Source organism: Nanorana parkeri, unplaced genomic scaffold (assembly GCF_000935625.1).
Source record: "Nanorana parkeri isolate BGI_ZX_2015 unplaced genomic scaffold, ASM93562v1 scaffold441, whole genome shotgun sequence".
Classification (NCBI taxonomy): domain Eukaryota; kingdom Metazoa; phylum Chordata; class Amphibia; order Anura; family Dicroglossidae; genus Nanorana; species Nanorana parkeri.
In genome coordinates, this window is record NW_017306709.1 from 730,322 (window position 1) to 741,622 (window position 11,301).

The window sequence follows — 11,301 nt, forward strand, 5'->3', positions numbered from 1 at the left end:
CCAATAGACAAAAAGCATCAGATCGGGGCGGACGGACCATTCGGCCACTGCCCCATCCCCAGGTGGCAGTATTTACATATGAATGATCCACAACTCATCCATATGTAAATAAGGCAGTTAATTCATATACAAATTACGACGCACAAAGGTGGTACAGTCCGGGATTCTGGCAGTCTCCTCACATGAAAGAAAGGTATTTCACTTCAGCTGTTCTTCATTCAGTGTCTGCTTTATCTGTGTGGTATCTCTGTGGTAACATGTCAGTAATCAGAGTCTGCCCTAATTGGTTGAAGAAGAAGATGAAAAGAGATTTTGTGTACTATTGATACAGTGGTCTAGTACAGCAATACAGATTGGATAACTATTCATTACCCTTTTACAATCTGACTGTGAGCAGACAAAGCCAATAATACTGCCTGAAAGTTGGGTTTAGTTTTGACAATGTCAGCATTTTTAAAAGGGTTATGTATAGCAAAATACTGAAGCTTTACCCAGTGGGAGATTCCTCCATTCACACAGTTTAGCGTAGATGGAGGAATCTGTTGCATTTTTTCCATCTGACCATAGAAAATCTGCAGATAATCTATAGGTGTATGGCCAGTTTTACACAGTGCAGCAGAGGCCTCTCAGATTATGGATAGCTTGAGAATTCTGCTGATAGGTTGTCCATCAGGGGATCTTTCACAGCGAATCTGGTCGGATTCAGGAATCCCGGGAAGCCTGCTCCATGCCAGCGGAAGCACCGGTATCGGCGAGTACTTAAAGCAAAGTATCGGTACTCGTACTCAATACCGAAAAAAAACAGTGCATCCCTAATGAACAATATGGGGAAATATTATCTGGGTGAAGTTCAGCTTTACTCTTTGCCACTGTGGAAATGTATTTGCAAATAAAAATGGCATGCTTATTACTATGTTATTTTTACTTGTTACTTAACACTAGGTGGTGTAGATCAGACTTCCTAATACAAACAAATAATACTGAAATTCCCAGGCTTAAAATTTGTTTTGCTCTACGCAGGGATAATCACACCAAAAGCGAACTATAACACCGTGTAAATAAACATGTTCCAGATCCTCCTAGTGGCTATTTTTTTCATAGACACATCTTTGCAGGTCAACTTAAAAGAAAGTGAGTTCTTTGATACTTTTCCAGAAATGTTAATACTTTTAGAAATGTTTATGTATGTCATACTGGAGAACTAAAGCAGAACAGGCAGATTTAGCTTGCAGCGCCTCCGCTTCTGTGTCTATACAGACAGAGGAAATTGGCTGTCATTGGGAGTCAGTGCACAGTGCGTTTAGTTGTTCTGCAAAGAACAGGAAGAAGTTATGTCTATTTCTGTGACATTCACATATATTGTACTGACATTGGAAGGAAAACAGGGTTTCGGTGACAGACCTCTACCTGTGTGTCATGAGCCAGAGCCACAGAAAGGCTTGTCAAGTCTACTTTAAGCTGAAACTATTAGGTGTATATGCTAAAAAAAAAAAGCACAAGAGTCCCAAAATACAGTATACAGTATGTGATTCTTAACTATTTTGCAGTTATTATTTTACTTCAAACATCAACAAAGGTACTTCTGGAAATGTTTAGTAATGACAATCTACAAACAAATACTTATAGATAATTGCCGACTTTGTATTCTTTGCATACCTTATTTCTCCCCCCCCCCCCCCCCTCCCGTTCTTTACATGGTGGCCATTTTCACTAAGGACAGATAAATCCATCTCCCTTTACTTCCTGGAACTCTGGCACATGTGGGGAGAAAAATGCTGTTCCCTGAGATCCCATGACATTACAGATGAGATTTCCCAGCAATGCTCTGCTGATGTAACCTTCCCAGGATGCAATGCTTGGGCACATTACATCATTAATGCCAAAGCGGGCCAGAAAATGGAAAAACAATAATTGCAACTAAAAGAACAAAAATTTTGTTTAACTAATGAGTGTAAGATGATTTTATATCAGCATGCAGAGCTGCATACTGATGTGATTGTTGGTAAAAGGAGGTAAAGGTGCACTTTAAAGTGCACCTTTACACAGCACTGGGGCAGCGATGGAGGGGGGCGGTTGGTGTCCGGCCGCCGGTTACCATCGGATCGGTATGCGGCGGGCCCCCCATCTCTGCGCCGGGAGTGTCCATTAATCACATTGGTGTCTGGCGGCTGACGGGCCCCCTGTGTGTGTGTCCATCTCAGCGCGCCCGTGTACTCTGTTTGCTGGGTCCTCACGTCCGAGGCCCAGGGCTGCCCCCTGCAGTGCCTGCAGGCTTTTTTTTTTATAGCATGCATACACATGAGTGCCAATTTAGACAGGAGCCAATTAACATTCCAGCATGTATGTGGAGTGTGGGAGGAAACCCATGCAGGCACAGGGAGAACATGCAACTCCTTGTAGATAGTGTCATGAGTGGGATTTGAGCTAGACATCCTCAGTGCTGCAAGGTAGAAGTGCTAACCACTGTGCTGACCATCTGTGTGTGACCCACATTTCCTGTCCCTGTAACACCTGTACAAGAAAAGGATGGAGAAGTCCCCAGCACAAAAAGCACAGACAAAATTAAAACCAAAATTCCTAACCTTTCCTCATTCTAATAAAAACGTGAAATTCTCCCCAACAGGCACACAGATAGGAATACAAGCCTGAGTTTTGCTGTTGTTAGTGTTAATATGCATGACTTAGTAAACAGCCTTTCAGGTGTGGTTGTTTAGTGAAGCATGTAGCCTCATGTTCTTCAGTCCATATAGAAAAGAGATAAAACTTTACAGCAACGTTCTTTGTAAGCAAATGATCACCAGCCTCTAACCAACGTCGGCTATTGATTTTACATGAAGGATGAATTCAGTCATTACAGTCTCTCGCTTTATTTTAAATGAACCATAAATGGCAACAAGATTTTCTGGGAGAAAAATAAAACGTTCTTACCTAATGAACATCATATAAATGTTTTATTATGTTTGGACTGTGATTTGCTTCTAGGCTCATCTAGTTAGTTACAAGAGATTTAGTTTAACAGTGGTGGATCTACAGTTTATATGCTTGACCTGTTCAGTTTTATATCCTGCACACTTATTTACCAGAGAGGAGAACAGAGCCCAGTGCAGTGGGTATGTTTATCCAGCTGGACTTGGATGCATCTAACACCCGGCTCTATTTTCACAGTGCTCCCCCCAATTCAAGGTGGAGTAACTTTTGTTGCTGGCCAAAATTCATTCGTGCATCTGAGCTTCAGCACAACAAACCATTAAGAGCTTGGAAAGCAATTGTTCCATGGATGTGCTGTTTGCCAGTTCAATATAGCTTTTATTACCAAGAAAAAGAAAAAAAAAATTGACAGCATTATTACAGCCACATCAGAATAATCTCTACAGACCCCAAAGGACATTAGCCAAAATGTATAAAATTGTTGCAGTTTTTTTTTTCATTTATTTTTCCATCACTCCATTGTGAGCGTTATCACAACAGGGAAATACTAAATTAAAATGTAAAAAATGATTTCTGCTTTTCACCACCAAGATCAGTGCCAATTTGTTTTCCCAAGGCTGCTTATTAGCTGGTACTCCAATTGGCACAGCATCATTGTTTTGTGACTTTAAATTGGAATACTTTGAACATCATGAGATCCCAAGGAAACATTATGAGCCAGAATATCAATCTTATAAAGGCTTGACATAGCTCATTAAGAATTTAGAAAATTAAAACAAAGATAAAATGTTTATTAAAAAGGGAGGGGCAGCCATCATGTTTTTCTCTATCTATATACCGTATATACTCGAGTATAAGCCGTCCCGAATATAAGCCGAGGTACCTAATTTTAGCAAAAAAAACATTTGATTTAAAACATTTAATGTGAAATTGGCTTAATGTAGCTTAATGTGTAATAAAGTGTCTAAAGCTCAATCAATTGCCTCTAAACTTTGCAAAACCTACGTTTTCAGCTTCCCAAACCTACCCTGGAAGTTTCATGGTTTCCCACAAGGCAAATGAGTGATATGAAGCTTGTTTTTTGGGGAGCTTAAAGCTGGCGATACCACTATAGATTATCTGCAGATTTTATATGGTCAGATGGAAAAAGTGCAACAGATTCCTCCAACTGGGCCAAGCTTTAGTGACTTACTAGTCGGCCCCGATGGCTCTCAAAATACTTGAACAATCTGATTGGATGCAGGCATTGTTCAAGTATTTTGAGAGCCAGAGGAGCCGACTAGTTACTGAGGCTTGCCTCCATCCACATACTGAGATTCCTCCATCCACATAGTTTAGCGTAGATGGAGGAATCTGTTGCACTTTTTCCATTTTACCATAGAGAATCTGCAGATAATCTATAGGTGTATGGCCAGCTTAATGTGGCTTAACGTACCAAAAAAGAACTTGGTTGTTAACCAATTTCCCCCAAAGTTCACACAATAGAAGACTCTATCTATGCCCACATATTCCGAAAATTTCAGGTAATTTGCTTAAAGATGCCAAAAGTTCACATTTTACTTTTTTATTACAATCCTCAAACATTCAGGGTGTTATTCACTAAGCTGCCAAAGGAATAACTTTCCAGAGTCTGCTCGAGCAAGGAAGGAAACAGGAGTGAACGGGTATTCTTTATCTGGAAAACCGACGGTAGAGAAGGTGCCGGCAAACTACACCGGACCAACTACCCCGGTAAATACAAACGTGTGGGGCTGTCTGTTACAGCCGGATACCTGTGGTGAGTACTCACTTTTAGGGGATATGTATTGATCTCAATACACTCCCCAGAATAAGGATTGTGTGTTTATCACCGAACATTTGGAATATTTTGTTATATTTTTCCTTCACTTGGAATGGATTGAAACATCACGGATACTTTTTTGTTGTTTATATAAACTTCTTTTATTGGAATTTTTTCACAATTAATCACGGAAATTACATTTTGTTTTCATCATAAAGGCACATCACCTATAGTCTTTTATACGAAACACTCAATCAATATTTATCTATTTCGATCACATAAGATAGGTTGAACAACACTGTTCACGAAAAGGGTTCTTTTTCACCTATGATTGATTTGACTTATTCAGCACCTTGCTATATGTCAGATAATTGGCGTATATGTTTATTCATTGTTTGATTTATAATATTCAAATTAATTAGCGCTGTTTATTTATTTAATATTCAAAGGAATAACTGACCTAATCCGAAGGGAGCCAAAGCTTCTTGGGCTATTTACTGCAGCTAATGTGCGGTTGAGAATTCCCTTCGGCTTGGTTGAATGGCCCCAGCTTGTTCGCCTCAGTCACCTCAGCTGATCCAGATGTTGCATTGGCTGAGGCGAACGGGTTCTTCCCTTCGGTTTGGCCGAATGTGAGGAGGCTTTTCGACCGAGCCAAAGGGAGGTGAAGTGAGCTGAATGCAGCCGATGTACAGCTAAAAATAGCTGTACACTGCTGCAGTAAGTAGCCGAAAAGGCTTTGGCTCACTTCACTTCGGTTATGAGGTGAGTGAAAATCACTCAGCCTCATAGTTCTAGCCGACCTGTGACAATGAAACTGTCACAGGTCGGCTCAATAGATCGGGAAGTGCGCAAACACATACCGTCGATCGCTCACTTCTCGATCTATCCTTGCAGAGAGCCGTGACTGTTACTCACGGCTCCCTGCAAGGATTCCCCCCTCCCCTGTCCGATCCTCCAGCGCTGACTGGTGGAATGGACGGGGGAGGGGCGGGTACAGCTGGCTCTGCCTCTAGATAGGCAGAGCCAGCTGTCAATCACGCAGCTGGGTGGATCTCGACAGTAATGTCGGGATTCGTCCCAGCTGCGGCGTCTCAGTATACCGTGAGCTGTAGCTCGCGGTATACTGAACTTAGGGTGACGGGAGGACGCTAGTTTGTGTGCTTTTGGTACTTTTGGTATGTTTTACCAAATGACCTGAAATTTTCAAAATATGTTGGCACTGATAGAGTCTTGTACTGTGTAAAGTTTGAGGGAAATTGGTTAATGTCTACATTCTTTTTTGTTAAGCTATGTTAAGCCACATTAAGCTCCCCAAAAAACATGCTTAATGTCACTCATTTGCCTTGTGGGAAACCAAAATCCATGAAACTTCCAGGATAGGTTTGTAAAAAGTATCAAAGCAATTGATTGAGGTTTAGGCACATTATGGTACATTAAACTCTTTTTACATTAAGCTAAATGTTTTAGGATTGCAAATAAATAGTAAAATGTGAATACCTGAAATTTTCAGAATATGTGGGCCTTCTATTGTTTAAAGTTTGGGGGAATTTGGCTAACATCTAATTTCTTTTTTGTACATTAAGCCACATTAAGCTCCCCCCACTTAAAATCCATTAAACTTCCAAGATAGATTTGGGAAATTGACAATTTGGGATGTGCAAAGTTTCAAGGCAGTTGATTGAGGTTTAGGCACTTTATTACATATTAAGCTGCATTAAGCCATTTTCACATAAAATGTTTTAGGATGTCCCTCATTTTAATTAGTTCTAAAAAGATGGAAGGAAAGGAGCGCAGTAGTACTGATCTAGTGGCAGATGGGCAAGTGGACTAAGTACACCAATATTACAGTAAATCTTGTGATATAATTTAGATGCATATGAACAGGTTTTTATAAGGGGTGCTAATATTATCCATATGAAAACCTGTTTAATGGGGGTTATGGAGGTGATGTATCCTTGCTGCATTACTTCCACTTACTCTTACAGAATCTGGGTAAACTGGGAGAGCTGAGCCTCTGTTAAATTGGGGATTGTCCTGATATTCTTTGTCTTTTGCAGTGCTTCCACTCAAAAGGCCTTCAGGCTTGCACATTGGACTCCCTCCGGTCCCCAGGCAGTTTACTTGTAGAATGCAATAAATGTAGGTCCAGTCCTAAATTCATTTTCAAACCTATAATAGGGAACTGGTTGAAGAAGACAAGGGAAGGCTGAATACCAAACATGATCCAGGGATCCTACAGCTTTTATGGCTAGCTGGCACTCGCTGGGTGGGTCACATCATTCAGGAGCTAACAGTTACCACTGGAGCAAGTATGTCACAAAACAGGCGGTTCTTCTGTTATTCTGTTTTAGCTTTTTGACTTTAGCATAGGACTACTCCAGGCACACAGCCTGCAAGACACACAGATCCTCTGGGCCCTGATTCCTGCTTTGGGGCCTATCAATAGGCACACTGTACTCACGGGGCCTCTCAATAGGCACACTGTACTCACAGGGCCTCTATTCTGAAGGGGAAGGCTGATAGACCCATCTAAAACAAAGCTCTGTAACTCTATGTACCGCAACTCTGGAGAACACTTAACAGAGTCTGGCAGATAATACAGCACAGAAGGTCCCTGAGCACCATATACTAGAAGAGGCCTTGTGAAATAACAAAAACACAAACCCGACATGGCTTTTAGAGAACACACCGCTACACATATACAGTATTGTTCTTATTTTACTTATTTTGTCTCCTTTCCCTTGTGGTGTTAAGGCCTCATTCACACAGTCATGCACAGTTGAGCACTCCATGCAGAAACCTGCACCCAGGAGTAACAACTGGTGAGTACAGGTGCAGTCACCGGTCAGCACGCTGACCCTAACTTGCACATTAGTACAGGTATAGCTGCATGCCCCTAGATGCAAACTTTGTAAAAAGAATGCCAGCTTTCCATTACTACCTCTGTTGCATCCATCTTTGCTCACTTACAGAGCTAGAGCCACTGCTAGAATGTTTAGCATGTGACACTGCCTCACATCTCAGCCACTATGTCACCAGTTTGTCCTTTCACAGCTGCAGGGGCACATTTTTGAGGTAGCAGCCAGTGAGAAGCAGGCATCTGACACACCCATAAACGCTGGATGGAGATCTAGCTCTGCAAGGAGCAAAGATTGGATGCAAAAAGGATGTAATGGTAAGTAGTTTAATTGTACAAAGCAATTGAGCTTTTATATATAGCAATTGAGGTTAATATTGGTATCCTAGAGACATTGGGGGGCATTTACTAAGGCCCGGTTCACACCTGGGTGTTTTGTAGCGCGTTCCTACGCTCTGCAAAACGCTCAAACACCAAAATCCCATTATTTCCTATGGGTATGGTTCACACCTGGGCGTATTACAGGCCATATGGACGCGCTACAAAACGCCCTACGCCCAAAGAAGTACAGGAGCTTCTTTGGGGCGTATTTGCCGCGCGTATCCACTGGGATACAGCCAGGTGGCCCTCGGAAATGTGCATTTGTCGCACGTTTTTTTAACTGCGAATTGCGGTAAAAACGCGTGACAAACGCGCATATTCGATACGCCTAGGTGTGAACCCAGCCTTAGGCTGGGCACACACCTTACAACCATCGCAATACTTTTGTCTTGCGATGGTTGTAAGGTACTTTAAAAAACGTACGATCTCCTGAGGGGCGGGCTTCCGATGACCGCAATGCCGAACGGGCAGTGTGCGCTTGCGCACACCGGCCCGTCCAGCTTTTATCTTACGAAAATGCTACAGACCCGCCGAACATCGTACGACATCGATGCTACAGACCCGCCGAACATGTTCGTAAGTTTAAAGTCGTGCGACCTTACAGTGGTAGAGGTCGCGCGGCTTCCACACACCTTACGTTAATCGTACGATCGCGGGATTTCCCGCGATTATCGTACGATTATCGTAAGGTGTGTGGGGACCTTAAGACTGGAACAGAAAGAATCTGGAGCAGCTGTGATACTAACCTATCAGCTAATGAAAGCTAGAACCTGATTGGTTGCCATGCACAGCTGATCTAGATTCTGTCTGCTCAAGTCTTAGTAAATTCTCCTCATTGTCTCTTTAATTAAACAGAAAAAGTTTAATTACATTTTTCTAAGTAACCCTTGTAAATGTATTATGATCCTGCTAGTAGATTTATTGGATAAGCTCTTTCTTTATTAGGGTGACAACACTATTCTTTTTGAGGTGCAATCACTGCACTGTTGTCAAGCTTGCTGGTGCTAAAGCCTCTTAGATATTGCGTTGATAGGGAGTGTCTATCTTTACTCACATCCCATTAAGCAGAATTAACCATTAAAAAAAAAGAGGTAAACTAAATATGAGACATTTCCAAATTGCTTTGAGAGCTACTTTTTTATATTTATCCAACAGCAAAACAACTAGAGGGTTTTGATGAACTTTAAATATGATAATTTATTAAACTAAGATAAAAAATAAGAACCTAAAAATATATGCCCTGCCCACATGAATTAATTAAATATTTCACTCTAAAAAATGACAGCTGACATTAGGGCTGGTAATTAACGCTTTTGCTTTTTCCACTCTGGTTCCCGGAAAGGAGGTCTATATCCATTCCCACTTTTTATGATCTTATACATTTTATTTAATTAAGTCAAGGGGTCAACTCTCAGGGTACAAGAAACTTTCCATAATTTACATTTCAGAAATAATATTACATTTGTTACCAGACACAACAATTTTCATCCATACTTTGCAATGTCCTTTTTTCACAGCAGCAGTTTAAGTAAAATTTAGTGCTCGCCTTATTTCTGGCTTTATGTGTATATTATATAGTGGAAATGTGATTAGATCTTATTTTCTTTTATATAATGTTTTCATTGGTACGTGCAAATATTCTTAAATAACCTGATATTTTCTGATCTGCAGGGAAAATGTTTATGACATACTATGGAAAATAAATATACCATGTACTGTTTATACATACCTCAGATATTTGCTTTCTTTTTACATTTTTCATTATTAATGCAAAGTTCAAACAGTTTTCCATACTTTATCAATATATTTAACCAGAGTCTGTTACATAAAACATTTGCTTAATCTTGCTTATAAGTGAACCCAGGTGTAGTATATTCTAAACTCCATATAAGAACAGTGATTAATAACACCCAATCGTATTACACCTACAAAACACTTTCCTTTAAAAATGGCCGTTTTATTACTCAGCAGGCATGTGAATGCTTTGTCTCAGTAGCAGGAGTGGCTATTTTAGTTCATATGCTATGCCTGGATTTCAGTTTTAACATACATGAGTTTTACACAAAGAATGGAAGTGACCAGATTTAGTGTTCCAAGTTATTTACAAGCATTCAGTAATACTAGTGGCATTGCAGTCCATTGCTTTCCCTTTATTAGTTTAAAAAAAGATCTTTATTACTGAACAGATATGAATGTGAGGCATACATGCTTCCATGCCTATTACCTGCAGACAACAACACAAGAAGAACTCAGAACTCACATTCTATCTATCTATCTATCTATCTATCTATCTATCTATCTATCTATCTATCTATCTATCTATCTATCTATCTATCCTTTCAATCCTCCTACCGAATGCATACATAAAGTAGGTCACCATTGCACTGGTTGCATGCCTCATGATGCCAGTAGGGAAGAGCGGATTATCTTGGTTCAGTTTGCAGGGCGTTTGATGAACCCATTGCAATGTCCAAAACATTCTAAACTTTAATTCAAACTCCATTGACATTTAATGGAGACGAATCATGAACATAAATTCTGCTCACCTTCCAGGCTAATAGGCAAGGGCTTGTAAAACAAACAAGCAAAAGCAGAGACACAGGCACTCCAGGGTGAAAAACAACAAACGTCTATTTATTGACGTGCAGCATACCAAGTATTTCAACAAACATTTCAGGGTCGCGCAGGATCCCCTTCCTCAGGCAAAAGCCTGAGGAAGGGGATCCTGCGCGGCCCCGAAACGTTTGTTGCAATACTTGGTATGCTGCGCGTCAATAAACGTTTGTTGTTTTTCACCCTGGAGTGCCGGTGTCTCTGCTTTTGCTTATATTTGTGACGGTTGCCATCCGTCAATTACCGTAGCACCCGCTTCTTGAAAAGGGATCGTGCGGTCAGGAGTGCGATGGGACTATGGACTTTCTGTAAAACAACCAAAGGGCATGGGGAGCTGGGCACTAATATGGGGGACACATACAAAATACCTTACAGTGGGGGTCTTCTTTATGCAACTTCAGGAGGGACATTGAAAAAACAAGATTCCTTTTTCCCCACATGCTTGGGAGATGCCTTTAAACTGTATGCTGTGTTACAGAACAGTACAATTGTCATGGGCACCATACTCTAGCATCATATATTTTGCATGTATAGTATTATTTTGTTTCTACACTATTGCTAGGCTTAAATATAGCATCAGCACCCCAATCTGATTAATTTCAACTTGAAAAAAAGCCTTTTCCAGATAGTTCTGGCTGCAACACCTGATTTTTAATTCAGCAGTAATAGGCCCAAACTGAGTGTCGGAAGTAGCAGCCACAACAGCCTTAAATGCTAAAGGAAAGTTTGCAAAAAAAAA